This window comes from Pristis pectinata, chromosome 6 (assembly GCF_009764475.1).
Source record: "Pristis pectinata isolate sPriPec2 chromosome 6, sPriPec2.1.pri, whole genome shotgun sequence".
Lineage (NCBI taxonomy): Eukaryota > Metazoa > Chordata > Chondrichthyes > Rhinopristiformes > Pristidae > Pristis > Pristis pectinata.
Window position 1 is genome coordinate 83,388,779 of NC_067410.1, and position 22,960 is coordinate 83,411,738.

The 22,960-nt window shown below is 37.5% G+C and overlaps 1 protein-coding gene and 1 long non-coding RNA gene across 2 annotated transcripts in view; both read left to right on the top strand.

Annotated features, from left to right (window-relative positions):
* The first annotated feature begins 2,979 nt into the window (after positions 1–2,979).
* Positions 2,980–6,592, top strand: LOC127571817 (uncharacterized). The gene is made up of 2 exons (XR_007956518.1): positions 2,980–3,119; positions 4,642–6,592. It is a non-coding gene; the product is annotated as an uncharacterized LOC127571817 (long non-coding RNA).
* A 7,998-nt stretch (positions 6,593–14,590) lies between these two features.
* Positions 14,591–22,960, top strand: part of si:ch211-51h4.2 (uncharacterized) — a 230,317-nt gene continuing 221,947 nt past the window's right edge. The window contains exon 1 of the mRNA XM_052018620.1: positions 14,591–14,708. The gene's annotated coding sequence lies outside the window, so the exon portion shown is untranslated. The remainder of the gene's footprint in view (positions 14,709–22,960) is intronic.

A 22,960-nucleotide genomic window follows, 5' to 3' on the forward strand; every position in this document is an offset into this window, starting at 1 on the left:
TTGATTTGGTTAAACCAGATCTGTCAACTCAGGCATTATAAATAAGGCAATTCTTCATCTGTAAACAGGAAGGCTTAGGTATAATTTACAACTGGTGACCTTCAGACAATAAGGGTACATCTATGATTTCAATTGTCTTTAATTTGGATTAAAAAAATTCTTTCCCTTTAGACCTTTTTATTTATCAGAGTTGAGAGCTCACTGATTATAACTCAATGACCTTGACTTCTTTAGACAAATTGCAGAGAGTCATAGATTTGTACAGCATAGAAACAGACCCTTGGGCTTATCATATCCATGCTGATAATTTCTCCCATCTATCCAATACCATTTGTGGCTCTAGGTCTATATCCTCCTCTGCCTTCCTTACTTAAGTGCCTGTCTAAATCTTTCTTAAACATAGTGATTAATCTAAATTCACCACCTCCTCTGGCAGCGAGTTCCAGATATCAACCATGTAAAAATGTATGTAAAAATACTTTCCCCTCAGATCCCCTTTAAAACTCCTTCCTTTTCTCACTTTAACCCTTTTCTATGCCTCTTGTAATTTTATTTATTTCTATCAGGTCACCCCTCAGCCTCCTTCCTTCAAGGGAAAACAAGCCCAATCTATCCGATCTCTCCCCATAAATTCAATCCAAGCAACATTCTGGTTAATGTCCTCTGCACTCTCTCTAGTGTAACCACATCCTTCCTACAGTGTGGCAACCAGAACAGCACACAATACTCCAAGTGTGGTCTGACCAGTGATTTGTAAAGTTGCAACATGACATTCCAACTTTTATATTCTGTGCCCCAACCAATGAAGGCAATCATGTCATATGCTTTCTTCACTACCTTAACTACCTGTGTTGCCATATTTCAGGGAAATATAGACTTGGACCTTACGGTTCCTCTGTTCATCAACATTCCTTAAGGCTATTCATTTAGTTTATTTGTCCTGTCACTATTTAACTTCCCAAAATGTATCATCTCACACTTGTCAGGATTAAATTTCATTTGCCAGTGCTCCGTCCAACTTTCCATCGGGGTTGGTGTATGAAAATCAAAATAAGCCGATGCTGGAAATCTGAAATAAGAAAAACAAAAAATACTGGAAAAACTCAGCAAATTTGGCAGCATCTGGGAAGGAAAACCTGAGTTAAGGAGTTAGTGTATGTGTGATCATGGCCCAGTAAAATCATGTAGAACAGCCAAATCATGTAATAAATGATATGCAAGCTTTCATGTCTGCACCGCTTTTTAGGAGCTCTATTCTCCAGTGTATTCCCTTTATTAATGTCACAAATCTGAAATGCATTAAGCAGAATGAAGAACCCCTTCACCAGTTCTATTTATAGGGTCATCAACAACTTACAGTTTGCTTTCTTGTTGATTGTTCCTGGCTGCTGCTATAATTCTACATGTCTTTCTATCTGGTGCGTTCCATGCTTCATGGAGTGGTGTGGCATATACTGAAGTAACTTTTGCAGACTTCACTACTTCTGCACAAACCAGTTATGCCCAGTGATGGATGCATTGATAGGATTTGCCCTAGGAATCAAGTGTGACTTCAGGAATGAATAAATACAACTTAGAATAGAACAAAATGCTTGGAGGGTTTATCCTCCCATTCGCCCACCCTAAACATTCTCTCATCCCCAGCACTTTCTGTAGTACGTAGCAGCTACAAAATGCCTTACTGCAACTCGTCTAAAATAGTTTCTCATAAACCCATGAACTCTAACACTAATGTGCATGGGAATGCCAACACCTGCAGAGAACCTCCAAGTTATACCCTATCCTGATAAATATATCACAATTCCTTTGCTGTTGCTCATTCTATCCATCAGCACTACCGAAGTACTTTCACCAGAAGAACTACAGCACTTCAAGATGGTGGCTCACTTCCACCTTATGAAGGGCAGTTAGGAATGGGCAGTAAATCCTGACCTTGCCATTGATTCCCATATCTCGTAGAAATGGAACCCAAAATAAAGTGTATACTGCTTTACCAAATTGCAAACAGAAGGTGCTAAAATATATATTCAATTCATAAGACAGCATCCATGGAGAGGAAAGCTGAATCAAGTGCCCTGATTTTAACTTCTTCCATTAGATGGAAACCAGATTGGGTAGAGGGGCAGAAATGAACGTAACTGATTCTCTCTAATACTGCTTCCCTCGTGTTGTACCTCCTATTAACTCACTCTCTTAAACAAGAGATGGGGACAATGGCAAGAAGGATGCGAGCTCTACTTTAGATATACTTATCAGGTGTGATGATATCCTGCAAATGGAGGTGGATTGGGGAGGTTTATTTGCTAGGGCCATAACCCAAAGGAAGACAGGAATGTACTTTATTTTCAGAATTTTCTTGTGGAGCAAATGGTCAGATGTGCTTTGCTGGGCCACACAAAGTTGCTGATGCTTTCAATACACCTGTCTGTCATTCCTTTTCCCCATTTCAGCCAGACCCCTGATCCTTGTATAATGAAATCTGCCACCATTCCTTGGTTATTCTATTGATTGCTACCAGAACAGCCACAAATTAGAACATAGGAAATGGGTACTAAAAGGGTTAAAGTGTGGTTAAGATTTCCATAGTTGTTATAACAGTATCTAAAATAAATGAGAGATTATAGTAAAGAGAATACTTGACAATGAAGCCAGTATTTCCATTAATAATTTATGCATGTACCTGCTTGTGAAAGATTCATTAAAAAAAGAAAGTATCTATTTTTTAGATTGGTTTTCCATTTGTCTGCTGGTTGGTGTGGAAAGACTGATCAGTCACATATGACATGCTCCTGTATCTCCTTATTAATCAAATTCAAAGTTCAGTACTAGACCCTTCTCTGTCACAGTGAAAATCTCATTAAAATGGCTTGTGTTCTAATTTCATTAACATCTGATTAATAATGTATTTGTTTCCTTTTGCTACGTCATTAATATTAACATGTGTCATTCTGGTAAATCTACAGTATCTCCAAGGCTAGAATCAGGAGTTCTTCCATTGGAACTGAGGTGACTAAAAGTACTGCAGTCACTCACAATCAACCATGGTACACTCATCTATGGTCTCCATTTGTGAATCTCCTCTGTGTGTTAGATGACAATAGAATTTAAAACACCCGGAAGTAAGGAGGATATTTATTACTATGAATGTTATGGAAAAAACAAGCCTTAGGAAGTAACTTTGTCAAGTATTTCCCAGTACCATGAATGGCTCTTTTTTTAAAAATAAAAAGTTAATCATACTTATTGAAATAGTGTTCGGCAATGCTGTGATGAAGTGAAAAACCATGTTTACTGCAATAAGAAATATGTACTCAACAATGATCCTTATGTCCCAAGTGCAATGAGTTCTATTTTCTTCAAAGTACCATTGGTGATGTGGGACTACAGGAAACTTGACTTCGGTTTAACAATAAAAAGAATTACTTAATATTGTAAATGCCTTACCATATAGTCATCCAATGTTCAAAGTACTTTGTAAAACCTCCTCCTGTTCCTAGAATTGGCAAATATAAAAGAATTGAATAAGCTGCCTAGGAGCTTAGCACATAGCTGTAATATTCAAAGCATTACATCCCCTCCACAACATAATATCAAAAGCACAAAATGCTGGAGTTACTCAGCAGTTCAGGAAGCATCTGAGGAGATAGGAAAAGAGTTAACTCTTTGGTACTAGACCCAGTCTGCTGACAAACTTGCTGCCATGGTACTCATTCATTCCTATTTACTTTTTTCAGTAGTGTAGAGCTGAATAAGGTGACTACTAATGTTCATGCCTCACACCCGACAGTGAGTCTCACATGGCCTTTGACGGCTCTATTGTTGCAGGAGCCTTGAGAAAAGTATTTAAGTGCCTCTGACAGATTTAAATAATTAAAATTACTTCGGAGAAGAGTGTAAGTAATAACACATTAAAACTCAAACAAACAATTAAAAGCATTAAACTTTACTTCAAGAAGTAAAACATCGAGTTGTAGTTAACCTTTTCCACAGAGCAAGCTCCTATGCTGTCCCTCCCTGGCATAAGCTGAGGGCTGGATGCAAAGTGCATCTATATCCTCTCCTAAAGGAGTCACTGCTCCACTACTGGATTCAGTATGAGGGGAGAATGACGATGTGGATTAAGTGATTTTAAAAAGTTAAAACTTTTATTAAAAGCAGGAGGATATACAATATTGAAATGAAAATAATGGTTACAATTCTTTTGTCATCTGTTTATGTACATTGACTGGAACCGAGTGACATGTATATGCACAAACTCTTCGTTTTTCTTTATCTCTATATTTAGTTCTTAACTATTACAATTCATAGCCTAAAAGTTAACCATTGTGATTCTGACATGCTTACCTTGACATGAAGGAGTTATGTTCCAGTGTTGTTTGCCTGATATAAATGTTAATGTACATAAAGACAAGTTTCAAGACATCTCTATAACATTGATTTCTGAAGGCCTCCTCTCCAAGAGAAAATGTTGATACATTAACATAAATTCAGAAACTCTTAGGCTCTTCATTATTTTTGTTGAAAAATTCATCCTATTAGTAATTGCTCTCTATTATCAATTTACAAATTGCTTAGAATATGACAGCAACAGCAAACATTTCAATGGTATATTTTATTAAAATATATTGTTTTGTCTTTCAGAAATATTCTGTATCACCTTGATGAGTCGTCAAATCAGTTTTCTATCTTAAAAGAAGCTCTTAACCACGCCAGACTTCAGCAGTCAAACCAAACTCTATCTACAGTTCTGTCTTTTGTGATGAACAGCATTAGATCTGCTCAGGTTTATTTAAAAGCAGGTTTGGATGTGTTTGAGAATATTCAAAATACAAAAAAAAACAATTTTTAGAAATGTGCAATGGTTAATGAGAATCATTTTCCTTTTCAAAGATATATTCCTGAAAAATGGTATCTAAATTTGCCAAAGGACCCATTTACTTACAACAGGAATTGAATATGGTGCCCATTTCAAATGATCAAAATACCATATGATGGTGATATTCACTGATATGTGGCAGTTATTATTAACAACCCAACTGAGTCAGACTCAGTATTTGCAGTCGTGGGTTAATGAAATAATGGTAGCAGATAATATTAATGTTGATACCAGGTCATAGAATGACTCCATATTTCCGGCCTTCATAGGCTGTTCCAGGTTCCAGGTTGGAAAGTTTTGTAAAAGGAGATCTACGTTACTAGAAATAATTCATTCAATCCATTTTAAAAAATAACCATTGGAACTAATGAATGTTGTATAAGCGCTTAATTATTTTCATTATAAGATACCTCAAAATGGGCAATTAATGAAGTCTTGTGAGTATTTTATTTGGTTATAGAATCATAATGTGCCTTCCAGATTGAGGTGTTTGTTATCATGTGTATGAAGAGTATTATTCATTGCAACCTGTGGAGTAACGCCATAAAGTGGCACAAATTTGTAAAGCCAATGCCTTGCATAAGACAAAGAGACCACTTATTTTTAACTCAACAAATACAACAGGCAAAAATCTATATTTTTTCAGATTAATCTGCAAAAGCACATTATTGTGATTGTATCTGCTGTAGCTGAACCATTATATTTTGACAATCGAATGCATATTGAGAAATTGAATATTCAGTACCTATTTAATTTTTTAATATCAGAAAGTACATGTTCAACCAAGATAGGAAACAATAAGAAGATGTTCTTTATTCAATAATGCAGCAGATGGATGCCCAGTTTTCAGAGTATTTCTGTAACACTTCAGTATTTAGTTGTGTTCAAAAATGTTTCAAAGCTTTAGTGTTGTTTTCCATTTGTTAAGTCAAAGTTGAAGTACATTCATTTCCTATTGTGAATACATTGGAAGGTCACAAAATTTGCTTCCTTAGTTCCATCTGAGAACCCATATAAGTTGGAAACGCAACCCTACCAATCTCATTTCCTTCAAAACTATGAAAAATATCTGCGAACCACCTCTTACACATGTGCAAATAATTTTTCATATCCTCATTTAAAAAAAATCTCAACAGGGCAACATTGTGAAATATGATTTTGCATTTATCATTATTGCTGTTAATATGGGTGTAAACAGAGATGTTGATAGCTACTGGTCTGAAATTATGATTCTGTTAATCCTTACTGATCACTTAAGGAAGTTATGCACCTTATGTACATAATGAAAGAATAAGTAATCAAATGATGATGTATATATTTTAGAAAATTACTAAGCAATAAGTTCAAAAGGTATATTTTTCCTCAAAGCCACATTTTACATATTCATAACTGTTTCCAAACAAATACTTCTAAGAATGAAATGATTATTTAATGTTCTCAAAATCTCACATTATTTCTAGGTGACCATCTTCTTCCCATAAGCATCCTGATTGTAGTTGCAATCTTTGAGGCCATTGTCCTCATTTTATGTTAGAAAATGTGATGTAAAGACAATTTAAACAACAGATTTAATACTGTGATGAGATAATATCAAATACAAAAGAAAGACTGCAAAAAGAATGTTATAGAGGTTAAATATGTGTGAGAAAAAATATACCAGAGGCAAAAATACAGTACATCTCTATAACATTGCAAATAAAGAACCTGATAAAGTTATTGGAGAATGAAAGTTAATAATTACATGGAGCAAATTCAATAAAATGGAATTTATAGCATCTACATCACAATGCAGCACAGAAAAGAAACCACCAAAAAGAAAGTACATACTGTATAATCTAACTTCACAATATTATTGCCTGTCTAATGTAATACACATAATGGCATAAGATAATTTTCCTCTGTGATAGCTTAGTATTTAATGTGCATGTAATAAAATAATTTGTTATTTTGGAAGACTGGCTTTTAAGGAAATGGGTACTACTATATTTGACAAAACCATTCTGACAATGTGGACTACCTCACAAAAATCCTGAATCCAATTTTGTTTTTAAATTGGAGGAATGAACAGTTGGATATTATGGGGAAATTCATCCACCCTCTGTGCTCATTTCAGGTCTAAATTGTTGGAGTAGAGTCTTCAGCCTCTTTACTGAAGAGTAAGGAATTGACAGAAGCTTATTAGATTACATTTTCTTCTCCCTACATCTGGGGAATCCACATTCTTCATGGTAAACATGCAAGGTAAAGAGGACATAGTGGATATCCCCCACATTGTCTTGCTCCAGGATTCCTCCGCTTTCCCATCAAACTTAATTAAACCATTGCTTTTCATAAATACAGGGTCAGGAATGAATGTGGCAGGTTTCCCATATTATTCACCAAAAAATTGGCCAATCAACATTCCAGCACTATTCATCAGAAATGGGTGTGAGTGTATCCCAGTGGATATCCCTGCCTTTTCCTCCCCAGGAGGACTGAAGGTTTGTATTTTTTATATTTTAACTGTTTCTCTCCCCACCCCATTTAAATTAAGGATAATCTGTAACCAGGAAACCCTGATCTTACTTGCCTCCTATTCCCCTAGAACAGGCATCTTCAGCTGTACCTTCCAATCTAATTGCAGATCCATGAAAAAGGCTTGGGGAAGAAAATATGGGTAATCACTTACTCCCTAATCAGTTTTTTGATGCCAGTGATTCCACATAGAGCATTAGACATTTGTTAGTCTTCAATGGTGGGGTTGCACTCCTGTTGATGAATGTGTATTTTCTTATTGAAATCTGTAATACAACTAGATCAACCCAATGCTGAATTTTTTGGAAACAAGTTGTCTATATGCAGAACTTCCTGCTTAAAGGATCATGCATGTTTCAGGAGACTCAATGATGAGTTTGCAACTAATAATGAGAAATTATGAAAATGAAATGAGCAAGAATATAGCTGTAAGCAAAAATTGGAAGTTCTAATTATTGTTTGGTTATTCCAAAACCAGTAAATAATGCAAAAGCATTTTATGGCTATAGTTCTAAAATGTGAAAAATGACAATGGTTTGATTTTTGAAAATAGTATTGCACTTTGTGCAATTTCTGATATTTTTTAGACCAATTCACCCCATAAACAATTACAATATAATTAGGTGATCTTTCAACTTATTCACAACTAAAAAATGTTGACCCTTAAGTTATTGTGTCTGTTACCAGTAAACAAAAGTTAGTGGTGGTGTTTTCAAATGAATATCTGGAAGAATTCCTGAAAACTGTAGTAAGCATCAATGACCAGTAACCTAATTTCAGATTATTGATTATATTTTTCTCAATTACAGCTGAAGAGTATAATTTCCACATATTTATTTTAAGGATTGTACTGAAGTCAGTCAGAATTCTATAACAAAATGGAATGAGGTTGTGAAATTTTAAGAAATGCAGATAGGGATGTTATGAAATCCTTGTTGAAATTGGGGTCTAAAAATCTAAAAGTGACACAGCACTTTTGTGAAATCTGCTGATGGCAAAAACAATTGCTCGTTTATGAGTAGTAACTTCACCTGTGATAAGAGATATATAAGCCAAATGTATTTCCAGAAATAACTGGATAAAAATAATTATCTAAATGTGACAACTAATCTCATGGATATCATGATAAAATTGACTCATTTCTGTATATATTACTTGAATATGGCCAAGTCCTGGCAGTACATTTATCATATAAAGGGTTTTGTTTTCTGATATATGGTAAAATGTGGATATTGTTACTGATCAGACTCCTTTCTGAGAGATTATGCTAAATCTAACAGAAGGCAAAAAAAAACAATCAAGGGGGATTAAATTTTAAATGCTGGAAACTTAGCAGGTCAGGTAGCATCTGTGGAGAAAGAAAGAATTAACTTTTCAGGTCCAAGACCCTTCATCAAAACTCGAAAGATAAAGAAGAGAAATGTTCATCCTGCCCGAGAGCAAAGGGGAACTTCTTCAAGGTTTTGCTTTCCTGGAAGAGCAGTGGTAGTGAATTCAATAGGAAATGAAAGTCAAAAAACTGCAGCTGTTGGAAATCTGAAATAAAAACAGAAAATGCTGGAAACACTTAGCAGGTCAGGCAGCATCTGTGAAACTAGAAATAGAGTTAACATTTCAGATATGAGACTCTGTCGGTTCTCTTTCCACTGATGCTGCCTGAGCAGCATTTGTTGTTTTTATTTCTTATTACTAACGTCTGCAGTTTTTGTTTTTGTTTCCCTGCAAATACTTCATATCAGATAAATTTGCTGAGTCAGACCTTATTACCAAATGCAAAATGAGTTGCCTAATGGTCACTGAGCACTGAGGGGCAGCTTGGGTGAAATGATAACCAAAATTCTTGAAGCTCCATGAACAAACTAACTTGTAAAAGTAAATGCATCTAGTTTGGGGTGTGTGGCTGAAGGTGGAATGGTCTATTACCTGGGACAAGTGTTGGCTACTGTTTTGTTGTGAGGCCAAGAGGAGCATTCCTGACAACATGCATCATGTTTGACATAAATTATTTTTTGCTTGGTACTCGTTTAAATCTCCCCTGAGGCCTCATTCACCAAAAGGATGAGAGGTACTCTCTAAATAAGAGGATTCAAACAGAGAATCAAATAAAATTCTGAAGTAAATGCATAATATAATTTAATGGACAGTAATTGATTTAAGTTTGATTTGTTTCAGAAGCTTGTTACAGTTCATATGTATCCCATTGCACAACAAAAATTGTTCCATTGTCAATCTGTGTATATTTTTGATCAAAGTTATTAATGAAAACATTGCTATGCCACTTTCCACTGTATATTATGAGATAAATTGGTTTGATTTTCTAAATAATTCTAATGGAAGAGTGCTGTTATATGATCAAACAACTTTTTCCACTTACAATATGATAATAATGCTCTTGGTTAAGCAAGGTTTGATTGATTGATTTAATCTTTACAGAAATCTGAAACATTTTAAAAATGCAATATATGGATGCATTCAGAGAAATTTGCAGTTTGTACACATTAAAATCTATTGCAAGGTACTATGGGCTTCTATTTTTAATTAAACAATTTTTACAAAATTTTGAGTATTTAGCATATTTGTGTTTTCATCTTTATTCCTCACAGAGGTTAAACTGCAAAGGCTAGCTGAAGTACTAAACATTTTACCAACCATTTTCTTACAAAACAGAACCACAAAAAGAATTATTTCATGATAAACATTATGCAGTATTACATCACTGATCTGGAGTTTTGATTGTAACTGAGATAAATGCTTTAAACAAATGCAATTTGATGATTAGTACTGTATATGTGGCTGGGTGTAAATGCTGTCGAGTAACACTAACTTTATGTGTACATCACATTAGATAGTTTTGTCAAAAAATGTTTGTGAACCCAGATTTGAAGCAAGGAGAACCAACTCTGATAGAAAATCAATAATCCACACTCATCTGCTCTCCCAATTATGCTGCTTTTGTCATATGCAATACTTGAAATCACTCACATAGTCCCAAATCAATATATTTCAATGAATCAACATTATCTACTTCCATGCTCCATCTGGGAATCTCTAGATTTTCTTTGAAACAATCCTATTTTTACACATGTACTTCTGAAAATAAATGGAATAGTTTTTGAGTTTTTTCAGCTTAGTGATTTTAAATGGCTGTCATTACCATGGACAAAACTGTTATCTGTTCATAAAGATTGTCCGCTTTGAGGAAATTTCTGAATCATGCAAACATTGGCGCAGGTTTTGCAAGTTAACATTGGCAAATCTGTCAGAGTTTGGCGATGCCAACCCATGTAAGTAACAGCAACTTCTGCATGTCCACATGTGCCGACAGAATTCTGGAAGTTGTCATCCACAGGCTCCTCGTGGAGTTCAGTATGGGACTGAAATTTGTGAGCCTGTAGACTTACCTAAGGATCCTAGGCCAGGGCAGAGGAAGTGCAACTGGTCTTTTCCCCTTTGTGTGAACAGAAGTTCATAGCTATCTCAGGTTATTTTTCATGTAAAAATATTTTGAGATAAATTCTTGGTTTCAACATACTATTTCTAGTATTTTTAAAATATGTTTACAAACCTCTTACCTTAGATATTCTTAAAGTGTTTAAAGTTGTTTGAAAAGTGTTTATAAGTATTTAGCTTTAAACTTATTTAAGTTATTTGCATTTAAAAAAAACTATATTAAATGTTACTGGATAACCCAGAAACATTGAATGTTTTTATACTTTGACAGTCATTTGAAATTTTCAGCTTAATAAGGGAACATGATTTAGCTTTATATCCAAATACTTCTCTGCTTTTTGTGAGTAAGTCTTGTATTAACCAGCCCGCAAGAGACCATTACTGGGCAGAAGGTCGTTTTGTTACAAAGACCGTCCCCATGAGGTTGGAGTGAAATCAGAAACAAACACACTCTTCGGAATGTTGCAGAAAGGAGCATCATTAATAAGTAAAATTATTTGTTCAGAAATGACACCTTCCCTCATTGCCATCTCCAGTGTTTGTACCAGAGTATTACACAATATTAACTCCATTTAAATTTGATGTTATCTCTGAAATAGAATGCTAATTAGTTGGATGGACAGTTATCTTGATAGATGTCAATTCAAAACCATGTTTCCCTTAAAAATAAACTGAAATATTATGGAAAAGCAAAATCTGTGGTTGGGGGGGGGGATTGAAATTAAAGATAAAACCAGAGGATGCTCTAAATATACAGCAGGTCAGGCAGCATGTCTGGAGAAAGAAATAGAGTCAACCTTTAAGGTCAATGAGCTTTCATCAGACCATCATTGACTTGAAACATTATTTGTCTCTCCTCAGATGCTGCCTGACTTACTGAGTATTTTGAGCATTTTCTTTTATTTATTTGAAATATCATTTTCTCTCTTTGATTGCAGGACAAATTACAAATGATAAGTATTTTACTACCCTTGCTTGTTGAGTTATCCTGCACTATATTGTGGCAGATCTTCCTTTGCCCCAAAATCACTGGCCATCTGTCTTTGTGCTGTGTAGTTTGTTCCACCATGGCCACTGGTGCAAACTTCCTTTGGGAGCCTGGCTCCCAGCTCTTTAACCTGGCTGAATGCAACGTGGGTGCTGTTTCTGCAATTTTTCTAGAAAAGAAATTGTGTGCTTGTTGTTTCAGTACTTGTTTGCATGATTGAGATGCATCATGTGGCATTCTCTTGGTAATTGTGATCTGTGTGAACATGTCAGATACAATCAGTGCATTGACTTTTGTGAATTCATTAGTTTTCACATGGTGCTGCGCTACTGGTGTCACGTGTATGGAGCCTGAATGTCAGAAGTAAAACACATTTTCTGAAGTGCAGAGTTATTTGAACATGAGGTCTCACCATGACTCATCAGATCAAGTTATGAGATTTCTTGCATCTTTGATCCATAGTCTTATGAATTGGAGAGTACATTGACAGTTCACTTGCCATCTCATCTCAACCCTTCTGGAGGTGGCCCTGACAAGCTGCCCCTACCCCACCCTACCCCCACCCCTTAAACAAAGCAGATCTTTCTTTATTCAGTTAATTCAACATGTCTCTCCCAGAACCGGGGGCATGTTCAGTCATATCAGTTTCCTCTCTGTGTTGCATTGTCTAAAATGCACCACTTATTGCAGTACATTTGGTGATGATGGAACAGCTGCCTGCAGGGTTGCAACCTACATTGCTGGGCTGCTGGACAAGCAACTCTTTGATTTGGAATGAGAATACTGTTTCATGAAAGCATTTCCCATATTAGATAATACATGGCATTTCAAACATGACATTATAACCTTCAAATGCAGGCAATTGAATATCAGATGGAAACACTACATTCATAATCAGCACCCATTAAATACTCCTGGATATTTTAACAATATTTTTTCATCTGTAATCATGTATAGGCCACTGTCTCCTCTTTATATTCAAACAGTAGATGTGGGCATTATTAAAGATGTGTCTTGGGTGGACCCTGGTGATGCACTGAAGCAGTTTTAACTCTGTCACTTCCTGCTGGTCTCAAAGAGAAATTTGACCAGTCTTACACAGGTTGGACACTGGGGATAAAATCTTTTGAGCGTTACACATAGGAATGGCTTCCCACATTCCTCAGCCCTTGCTCGTATGGATTTAAGGTCCAGTACTTATTGCTTGAATTCAGACTTTTAGTTGTGTGCAATTCATTTGGGAATTGCTTTTCTGTGTGGGTTGGCTCCATTGGCATTCCAGCTACTTTCAACATTCTTCACTGTACTTGTTAGCCACTTTCCCTCCTTGTATTAAATTTATTCTGGAAATGTAATTTGGCTATCATTCTGCTTATTTGAATATTTGGCCAACTCATTTTCTGTTTTCTAAACTGTCTCCACTAAATCCATTATCTTCCCAATTTGGTTTCACTGGGACTATACTCACTGGAATTCAGAAGAATGAGAAGGAATCTTATAGAAACATAAAACTATGAAAGGGGTAGATAAGATAGAGAGAGGAAAGTTGTTTCCACTGGTAGGTGAGATGAGAACCAGGGGACATAGCACCAGGATTCAGGGGAGTAGATTTAGGATGGAGATGAGGAGGAACTGCCTTTTCGAGAGAGTAGTGAATCTGTGGAATTCTCTGCCCAAGGAAGCAGAGGAGGCTACCTCATTGTAAAGCCAAGGCACTGGTATAAATTCAAAGTACTGGACATCATATTAAAAGTTCCCACAACTTCTATATAAGTACATCTTACAGAAATTATAGTTTACCATTCTTTGCCAACGTTGTATGCTTATCCTTCAGTATCCAATGTTCAGCACAACTAAAAGCTTTTTGTGTAGAACTTTGGAAATGTTTATTTGGAAGTCGAGGGACATGACAGTCTAAAGCTTCCAGAATTCATTGAAATATCACTTCAAAAAGAAGTTTTTATTAACTCAGTAATTTGTAAAACTAGTGTTTTGGTATGAGCTATCGAATGTCATCTACTTTACCACTGGCAGAAGTTAGAATCAGATACAAGGAAATGGATCGGATAGCACCTTATCCTTCTGCATCCCTGTTGAGTGTGCTGGGGCTGAAGTGAATTATGCAGGACTCTAAAGAAAACAAGAGATTCGAAACACAATCTTCCAAAAGCATTTGTTGCAGTCATTAGATCTTGGAAATAATAATATGCCTAAACATGGCATATCGGTCGGTGTCAAGTTCTCTATGCTAATACAACCATAATGCACCTTTATAGTTTAAAGGCGCCGTATACACACGCGATGATGTTGCTCTTGCCACCTCCAGCAGTTCTATTTCCCACTATAAACCTGAAGCTGAGGTTTGGGGCGGGTTTAGTGTTACTTCCAGAAATTGCAAAAGCTTGATCTTTAACCCGTCCTCTAAAGATAGATTTCTTTTTTAAAAATGTACACTTTTTGAAATACAACGGCTAGACACAAATGCCCTTTTGGTATGTCTACGGAAATAGAAACTGGATATCAGCTAAATGCAGCTGAGGAAGCATCCAAAACAAAACATGCGTCCCTTACTAATTGCATAAACTGAAGATGGAAGGGAAGGTTGACAAGTTGGTGGTTTTGATCCCCAGAACTAATTTCCCGGGGTTTGGACAAGCACACGACGGTACTTTTCAGATGAGTGCAGCGGCGCCGCCCACCATCTTGCGTCCTCGCGCTCCACGTTCGCCGCTCCCCCGGGGACGCTCCGAGCAACAGCAATGGCACCTGAGCAGGAGTCCAGCCCCTCCTCACGGTGCACCTACAGACCTTTATCCTTGAAATCCACCAGGAAGAACGAGGGCAGACCGTGGAAACTCCGACTAATTTATCTGCAGTGTTGTAAGTCATATATGTTCAACATGTCATCTTGCGCAATGCTCAGCGACGAGAAGACTGCAGCATGTGAACCTGCTTTGTTAAAAACCCTGCCTGGTATTTACCTGCATCTGTAGTTTAAATAAAAATACAAAATACTCAGCCGTAATTGGCAACGTATTTTATACATGCATTTTGTGATATTTATGGAATTAGTTGTGTATTCTGGGAGCTGTAGTTTAATTCTGCTTTCAAGTACTCAGTGTGATTGCAATATCTTGAATAAAGCGTATTAGCTTATTTTACTGGTGACAACTTGGACAAATTTTTGGAATACAGTTTCGTAACTTCTGTTTTTGGAGCATATGCTGCAACTTGATAAAATTGGATGCGGGTAATTAAAATATTCCTTTTGAAATGTTGTACAATAAAAGGGGTATATGTTGCTTTGGTGAAGGTTCATAATTGAATCCCCAAACTCCCTATCTAATGAAAGGATTTTACAGCACCGTGTGCATTACACAATGTCAACTATAACCAGGTGGGATAGGTACACCGTGCTTGAGTTGTCGTCAAGAAGTGTTTTGCATAATGATATCAGATTAATTGTTTGTAAAGGTCTGGCATCTTTCTGCAGTTTTTCAGTAGGAATAAGTAGTCTTTATTTTTAAAATGGCTCCAAGCAAATTTTAATCTGTGTGATATAAACCCCCAACTGTCTTTTCCATGTGATTCAGCCAAATTTGGCACTGAGCCAAATTTTTAATGCACAGTTAGGAGAACAGCATCCCCCTCGCACTGATGCTTCAGGGATTTTCTTGCACTCGTCACACATTTGCCATGTAAACCATATTCTTATTTTTAATGAGGAATAACATATAAGTGTGTCACAAAAGCCTAAGTTATCTGTGAAAGAGCGCGGCTAATGTATTGAACTTCAGAACAATCTAATTTTAGTTCATTTTTAGAAAATTGATTTTCTCAATATATTCTATTCATTTAATGCAGGTTAATATTTGTTCAATTTGGCATCTTTAGTGTTTGCTTCACAGAGCTTTTGTTCTTGGTTGAGATCCAAGTTGATGTTTCCTGCCATGATGAGAGATCTAGAGTTTTCTTGATTATTTCCAATTTCCTTTTGGCTCAGGAACCCATACTTCAAACTTCAGTTCAGTCAGCTGAATCCTAAGATACAACAAGCCCTTTCCAACCATTGCTTTATGGTTGCTGATGTACTTTAGCTCAGACAAGCAGTGCCTCAAATTCAAAACTCTCTTTTGTGTTCAAATCCTTACATACGTTTGCATTTCCCTACCTCTGTTGTGGCCTTTGGTGATTATAACCTCTGAAAAGTCTGCATTCTTCTAATTCTGGTTTTGTGCAACCCTTATTTACTTTGCTCCACAATTAGTAAGTGCCTTCAACTGTCTAGACTCTAAACTCTGGAATTCCATTCCTAAATCCCTCTATTCCAACCCCCGCCCCCCCCCCCCCCCACCCTGATCTCATCCTGAAATATGTCCTTAAAACCAATTTCTTTGATGTTTTAAGAAAATATCATCATCTGTGGCTTGATGTTAACTCTGTGGTAAAGAGTCTTTAATGCACTATGTAAATGCGCTTATGTCACTTGGTATAGCAGTAAATATAACTATATTGAGCATGGGAGAAAAAAAAATTACCAAGATATATGGGTCTAATTTGATCCTGAAAAAATCTTTAGCAGTCTTTCCTTGATCAGTCTGAATGATGCCTTTTGTGGCAATGATTGATCTTAGCAGAGCTTCATAGGTGAGATCAGTGACACAAGAAAAAATTTCAGAAAAAAATGATAAAGACAAAATGGAGACACATATGTCTTACTCCATTTGATAAATGGATTTAATGCCCTTAGCAGATAGATAGAGCTGTGAAAGCTGCTGTTCAAGTTTTGACTCTTGACAATCGATCTGTGTGATTAAATAGCTCCATAATGGAATGCCTTGTAGATTGATGACTATTGAAGTGCTGTATGATGCTTTTCCATCATGAAAGGATAAGTTCTGTGACCTATTTTACTTGTTACACCCTGCCAAACTGAAGACATTTGTTTCAGAAGTACTGCACAGTTGCTCAGACCTTAAAAACTAGCCAGGCTACAAACAGTGACCAGAATTTAAGTAGTATTAAACAGATCTTGGATCTGCTTTAACCTTCAAATCTGTAAAAGTTCACCCATTTGAATTATTGCAAAGGTTTTTTTCCTTGCATACACTGACAATCCGTTGAAACCTTGGGAAGAAACCATTGCTTGGTATACAATGGTTTTAATGGATTATCAGGTTATGATTTACCTGCTGCTTGGTGGGCAGAACCTTTGTGTATTTGAAAGGCAAATAATGATGTAAAATTCTGCAGTCCTGCTGTGGTTCTGCAACTGTAGTTGTGCTCTCAAGTTAACATCTCTATGCAGCAGTCAAGTGATGATGAAGTGTAAAGGAAGTATTGTTTGCCTTAGAACCAGCTTGCCCAGCAGGAGGAAGAAACGGATGTCCAGACCTGGTCTACATCTGGAAGGTTATTGTTTATTCTCTTCACAGTTGAGCAGGACATGAACTTGTCTTCAAACACTCTCTTGATCACTTCATTTCTGCTGTTGCAACACGTTGTGTATCTGTAATGTACTAATATACAAAGCATTGACAAAAGAGCCAAGACCAGTCAATTTTCTAATGGATTATATTGTTCTACTAGAACTATTCCTTTACATATACAGCTATCACCTGATTCCCACCTCTTGGTACAGCCACTATTGACTTGAAGAGGCATTTGGTCATTGCTGGGTTCTGCATTATTTCAGATTCTTGTCTGTTTCTTTAATGTTATGGTCTTTTCAGGCATTCAAAATGCATAGTATTCACGTCAAACCCATGCAGAGGAAGAACTTCTATTAATTGAACTGCTTAATATTTGTTAACTGGCAAGGCCAAATAGTTAAAAATAGTAGCAAATAACAATTTTGGCTGTGAAAAATACATCCTAGCTAATCATGTGGAATAGTTTCATAGATAGTAAAGCACAGAGGCAGGCTAATGGGCTCACAATATCTGTTAGCTCTCTGAACATCCCACTTAAAATGCTCTTTCACCATGGTTCTGTCATTTTTTCCTTCAACAATTTATTCAGTTCCTTTCCTTCAAAATCATAACAACCTCATTGTTAAGCTAGTTTGCTCCCTTCTGGTTCCCTTACCCTAAATCTTTGCATTAAGTCTGTGTCTACTCATTGTCAATGATTTAGCCACCAGAAATTATTTCTCCTACCTTAAAAAAGGGCTAATCATGGTTTTGAATTTATAATGTATTTGTAGAATAAAGTCATCAACCAGTCTGATAGGTGACAAAACAAATTGATGAAGGTAGAGCAGTGGATGTGGTGTATATGGACTTTAGTAAGGTGTTGACAAGGTTCCCCATGGTAGACTCATCCAGAAAGTCATGAGGCATAGGATCCATGGAGACTTGGCTGTGTGGATTCGGAATTGGCTTGCCACAGATGTAGAGTGTGGGTACTAGATGGAGAATATTCTGCTTGGAGGTCGGTGTTCTGCAGGGATCTGTTCTGGTACCCTCTGTTCTTTGTGAGTTTTATAATGACTTGGATGAGGAAGTGGAGGGATGGGTTAGTAAGTCTGCAGATGACATGAAGGTTGGAGGTGTTCTGGATAGTGTGGAAGGTTGTCGAGGGTTACAATGGGATATAGACAGGATGCAGAGTTGGGCGGAGAAATGGCAGATCCCTCAGAGTTGCTGTGCAAGTTGATAGGGTGGTTAAGAAGGCATATGGTGTGCTGGCCTTCATTAGCTGGGGTGTTGAGTTCAAGAGCTGCGAGGTAATGTTGCAGCTCTGTAAAACTCTGGTTAGACCACACTTAAGGAGTATTGTGTTCAGTTCTAGTCACTTCATTATAGGAAGGATGTGGAAGCTTTAGGGAGGGTGCAGAGGAGATTTACCAGGATGCTGCCTGGATTAGAGAACATGTCTCATGAGGAAAGGTTGAGTGAGCTAGGTTTTTCTCTTTGGAGCAACGCAGGATGAGAGGTGACTTAATAGAGGGTGTATAAGGTTGAGGGGCATGGATAGAGTGGACAGCCAGCACCTTTTCCTCAGGTTGGCAGTGGCCAATACCAGAGAACATCCATTTAAGGTCAGAAGAGGAAAGTTTTTGGGGAGATGTCAGAGGTATGTTTTTTACACAAAGAGTGCCTGGAATGCACTGCTGGGGTGATGGTAGAGTCTGATACAACAGAGAAATGTAATAGACTCTTAGATAGGCACATGGATGTAAGAAAATGGAGGGTTGTGGGCTGTGTAGGAGGGAAGGGTTAGATTGATCATGGGGTAAGTGTTTATATAGGTCAGCACAACATCGTGGGCCAAAGGGCCCATACTGTGCTGTACTGTTCTATGATTTCCTGAATGTTACCAGTATTTATTGTTTTTGCTTCAGATTTCCAGGTTCAGTATTTTGCCTTTGAATGACTTTGAACCCCTTCACAGTAGTGTAACGGTTAGCGTAATGCTTTACAGCGCTAGCGACCCGGGTTCAAATCCAGCCACTGTCTGTAAGGAGTTTGTACATTCTCCCCATGTCTGTGTGCGTTTTCTCTGGGTGCTCCAGTTTCCTCCCACATTCCAAAGACGTACAGGTTAGGAAGTTGTGGGCATGCTGTGTTGGCGCCAGAAACATGGCGACACTTGTGGCCTGCTCCCAGATCACTGCGCAAAAAAGATGTATTTCACTGTGTGTTTTGATGTACATGTGACTAATAAAGATATCTTATCAAATCTCATAAATTTCTCTGTTTAAAAAGCAACAAGTACTGATTCTCCACAGAACCAGAGATCCTTATTCCTGGTATTGTTCTAGTAAATCATCATTGTAGACTTTTCAAAAACATGATTCCATAAAGGGTGTTGGATTCCAACAGATGTGTAATAAACATTTGCTATTATATTTTTGCATTTATAATTCATTTCCAGGCTATGAATGTCACTGGACTATTGGCTTTTAATACAAATCTCTGATGGTTCTTCACTGGCTTGCTGGACCATTTCAGAAAAGTGTCTGTCACACTGCTGTGGTCTGGAGTAACATGTTGGCCAGGCAAGGGCAGCAGATTTTCATCCCTCCAGGATATAAGTGAACCATTTGGGTTTTCATGATAGTCTGGTAACTTTATGATTTAAAGTGATAGAGATTAAAGATTATTGCCTGATTTTTCTTTGAAAGCTGTTATAAGGTTCTATCCTTCCAAATCAGAAAGTTTTGTCAGTAATGATGACCGTGACACTTCTCCAATACTGTTTAAAAACCCACCCATTTCACTAATGACCTTACAAGAAAAAAATCTTTCCAGATTCTTAATTCCTGTCTGAAATAGGCAAATAAGTAAGCTAATTTGGGATGGATGATAAATGCTGCCCTGGCCAGCAGTTTCCTCGCCATTTTGAATTGGTTTAAATTTAATAATAAGAGGAGAGGCTTGCTAGAAGAACATTGTCAAGCTTGGAGATGACAAAAGGCATGAATAAGCTTCACCACAATTGGTGAGCTAAGGCAAAGGTGGATGAGCATGATTTTATGGAAATGGAAGCAGACAGTGTCTTGTGAAGGAAAGTGTATGGGGTTAAAGGTTCACCTTGGGTTGACCAGTTTGACAATGTCCTAATGAATCTTGTCTAGTCTAGCACAGTGGTTGAGGATTGGGATGAGCAAAGGTATGGAATTTGTGATTCTCATTGTTTAACTAAAGAAAATTGGTGATTGCCTGGAATGAATGTTGGAAACAGCAGGCAGTGGCAAGGTTGACTGATGGCCATGAATCTGGTAGAAGAGTTTATCTGGAGAGTAGGTCAAGGGAGGGTAGGAGTGCAGTGAATTCAGAAGATAGATGGCATGCTGGGCTAACAGGAGGATCACTGCACAAAAGGGGGTGCATACATGGGCACCTATCAGTAAGCACACTCACAAACAGACATGCCTTAACTACTCTTCGCTGACCTGTCCACCCCTTAGCTGTTTTTATCCCTAAATCTTCTTTTTCAATGTCCTATGCCCTCTAACCTCTTTCCTTTTTATAACTACTACCTTCATCCTTATTCTCTCCACCTTCTCTATTACATCCTGTTGCTAAACCTCCTCCTACCTTCCCTCATCTGGGCACCTCTCACCATGCCACCCCTCCCCTCCTCTCTCTCTCCTGCCAACCTTCTCTTCCCCAACACTCACTCTCTTGCCCATGCCTCATACCTTTGCTTTCCCCATATCTACTTCACTCATTCAGTCTGCCTCTCCCTCAGTACTGCCACTGCTTGCCCTCTTCAATGTATTTGCACTTGCCTTCAATGCCAGTCCCAGCAACGATATCGTGCGAAGCCTGCCACCTAGCTCAGATGCACCTACCCCAAACCTCTCAAAGGAGCCTTGAGATCAAGGTCAGTTGCCTGCAGCTGTTGCCTTATGTGGCAGATTGCTGTCTTTTGGTGCTCTACTGATTTGTTTGTGGGTCTCAACTGCATGATTTCTCAGATCATTGAGGTGGATTCATCTTGCAGGATCATCTCACTTGGCTGCTGTCATTATCCATCAACCCTTTCTTGTTGATCGTGGTCATTTCTTGTCACTCCAACATCCACAACCATCTTCTTTTGTGCCATGTATAATTTCAACCACAGGAGTACTTTCCCTTGATGTCCATTGACTTCAGTTTAACCAGAGCTCCTGATGCCGCACTTGATCAAATGTTGTCCTCATAAAACCCAAACTGGCCATCTGTGAGCAGGTTATTGATGAGGAAATGGCATTTGATACCATTGTTGATGACACCTTCCATTACAATGCTGATTAAAGGTGAGCTGATTGTGAAATAATTTGCTAGTTTGGATTTGTACTGATATTTTGTAAACAAAATGTACCTGGGCAGTCTTCCACATTGTTAGGTTGGTGCTAATGTTTTAACTGTACTGGAACAGCTTGGCTGGAAGTGTGGCTAATTGTGGAATTCAGGTCTTCAGTACTACCGCCAGGGTGTTGTCTAGTCCCATATCATTTGTTGTACCCAGTGCTCTCATCCATTTCTTTGTATATTGTGTTTTGTTTTGAATTGAATTGGCTGGAGATTCACGAAGGAATCTGGTTGTAGTTTGTAAGTACAACCATGTCAGGATGTTGCTCGACTAGTCTGTCGTTATCCCAATTTAAAACACCAATCTCCAGAAGTTTGTAGGAAGGTTTTGGCAAGCTGGTTCAGCCAGGCTGGCGGTGCCTTTGCTGTGTATGGGTTGGGGTTGTCTGCCCAGTTTGATTCTTTTTCTACTTTGACATAGTGGTTATGATGGCACTGAATGGCTGGCTGGGCCATTTCAAAGGGCAGTTGAGAATTGGCCATGTTCCTGTGGATTTAGGGTCCAGGTTACAATGGCAGGTTTCTTCCTTTGAGGGACTTTGCTGAATCCAACTGGCTTTTATGAGAAATTGTTTGCTTTGTGGTCATTGTTGCTAAATCTCGTTGCATTTTTTAAAAAAGTTCCACAGCTGTCATGGTGAGATTTGAATTTCTATCTCTGGTTATTTCATCACCCTTGATTTAGATGTGGCAAATTTGCTGCCAACCTGGCTCAGCAGATCTTGCAAGGTCCTCCTTCACAAGGTGTCTCATCAAGGACCTTGGTAAAACTGAAGTTTGTGGGCTTCTGGTCTGGTAAATTGAAAGGTGCTTGGAAGTAAATGTTTGTAGGAAGGTCCACAATCTTTTTTTTCTTTTAAATTGTATAAGTATTTGGTAAATAGAATGAAGTTATATTGAAAAATCAAGGATTAGTTAAAACACAAAATGCAGGCTTCATGAAAGCATATTTGTTGCCTTATTAATGTCCAACTTTTTTGTATCTATAACTGTAAATTTAATCCAGAGCAGCAATTGTGATGAATAAAACTTTGGCCAAATAATTTTTGATGCATTCTGGTGAAATTTTGAAACAAATGATCACAATGTTTGCCTAACTCCCCATCTTCCACTTGTGAATTTCTGTTCTCAAAAATACTTGCTGACTGCCAATTAAGAGTCTTATTCATCTGGGCTTCACCATTGTTTCAGCTTTAGTTTGTTATGTATTCCCATCAAAGCATGCACCATTGAATTTTAGTTTTTAATTCAACCATGAATTTATGTTCCTATAAATTACATTTTCTGCAACATGTGAATTAAAACAGGGAATTATTAGTATTTTGGAAA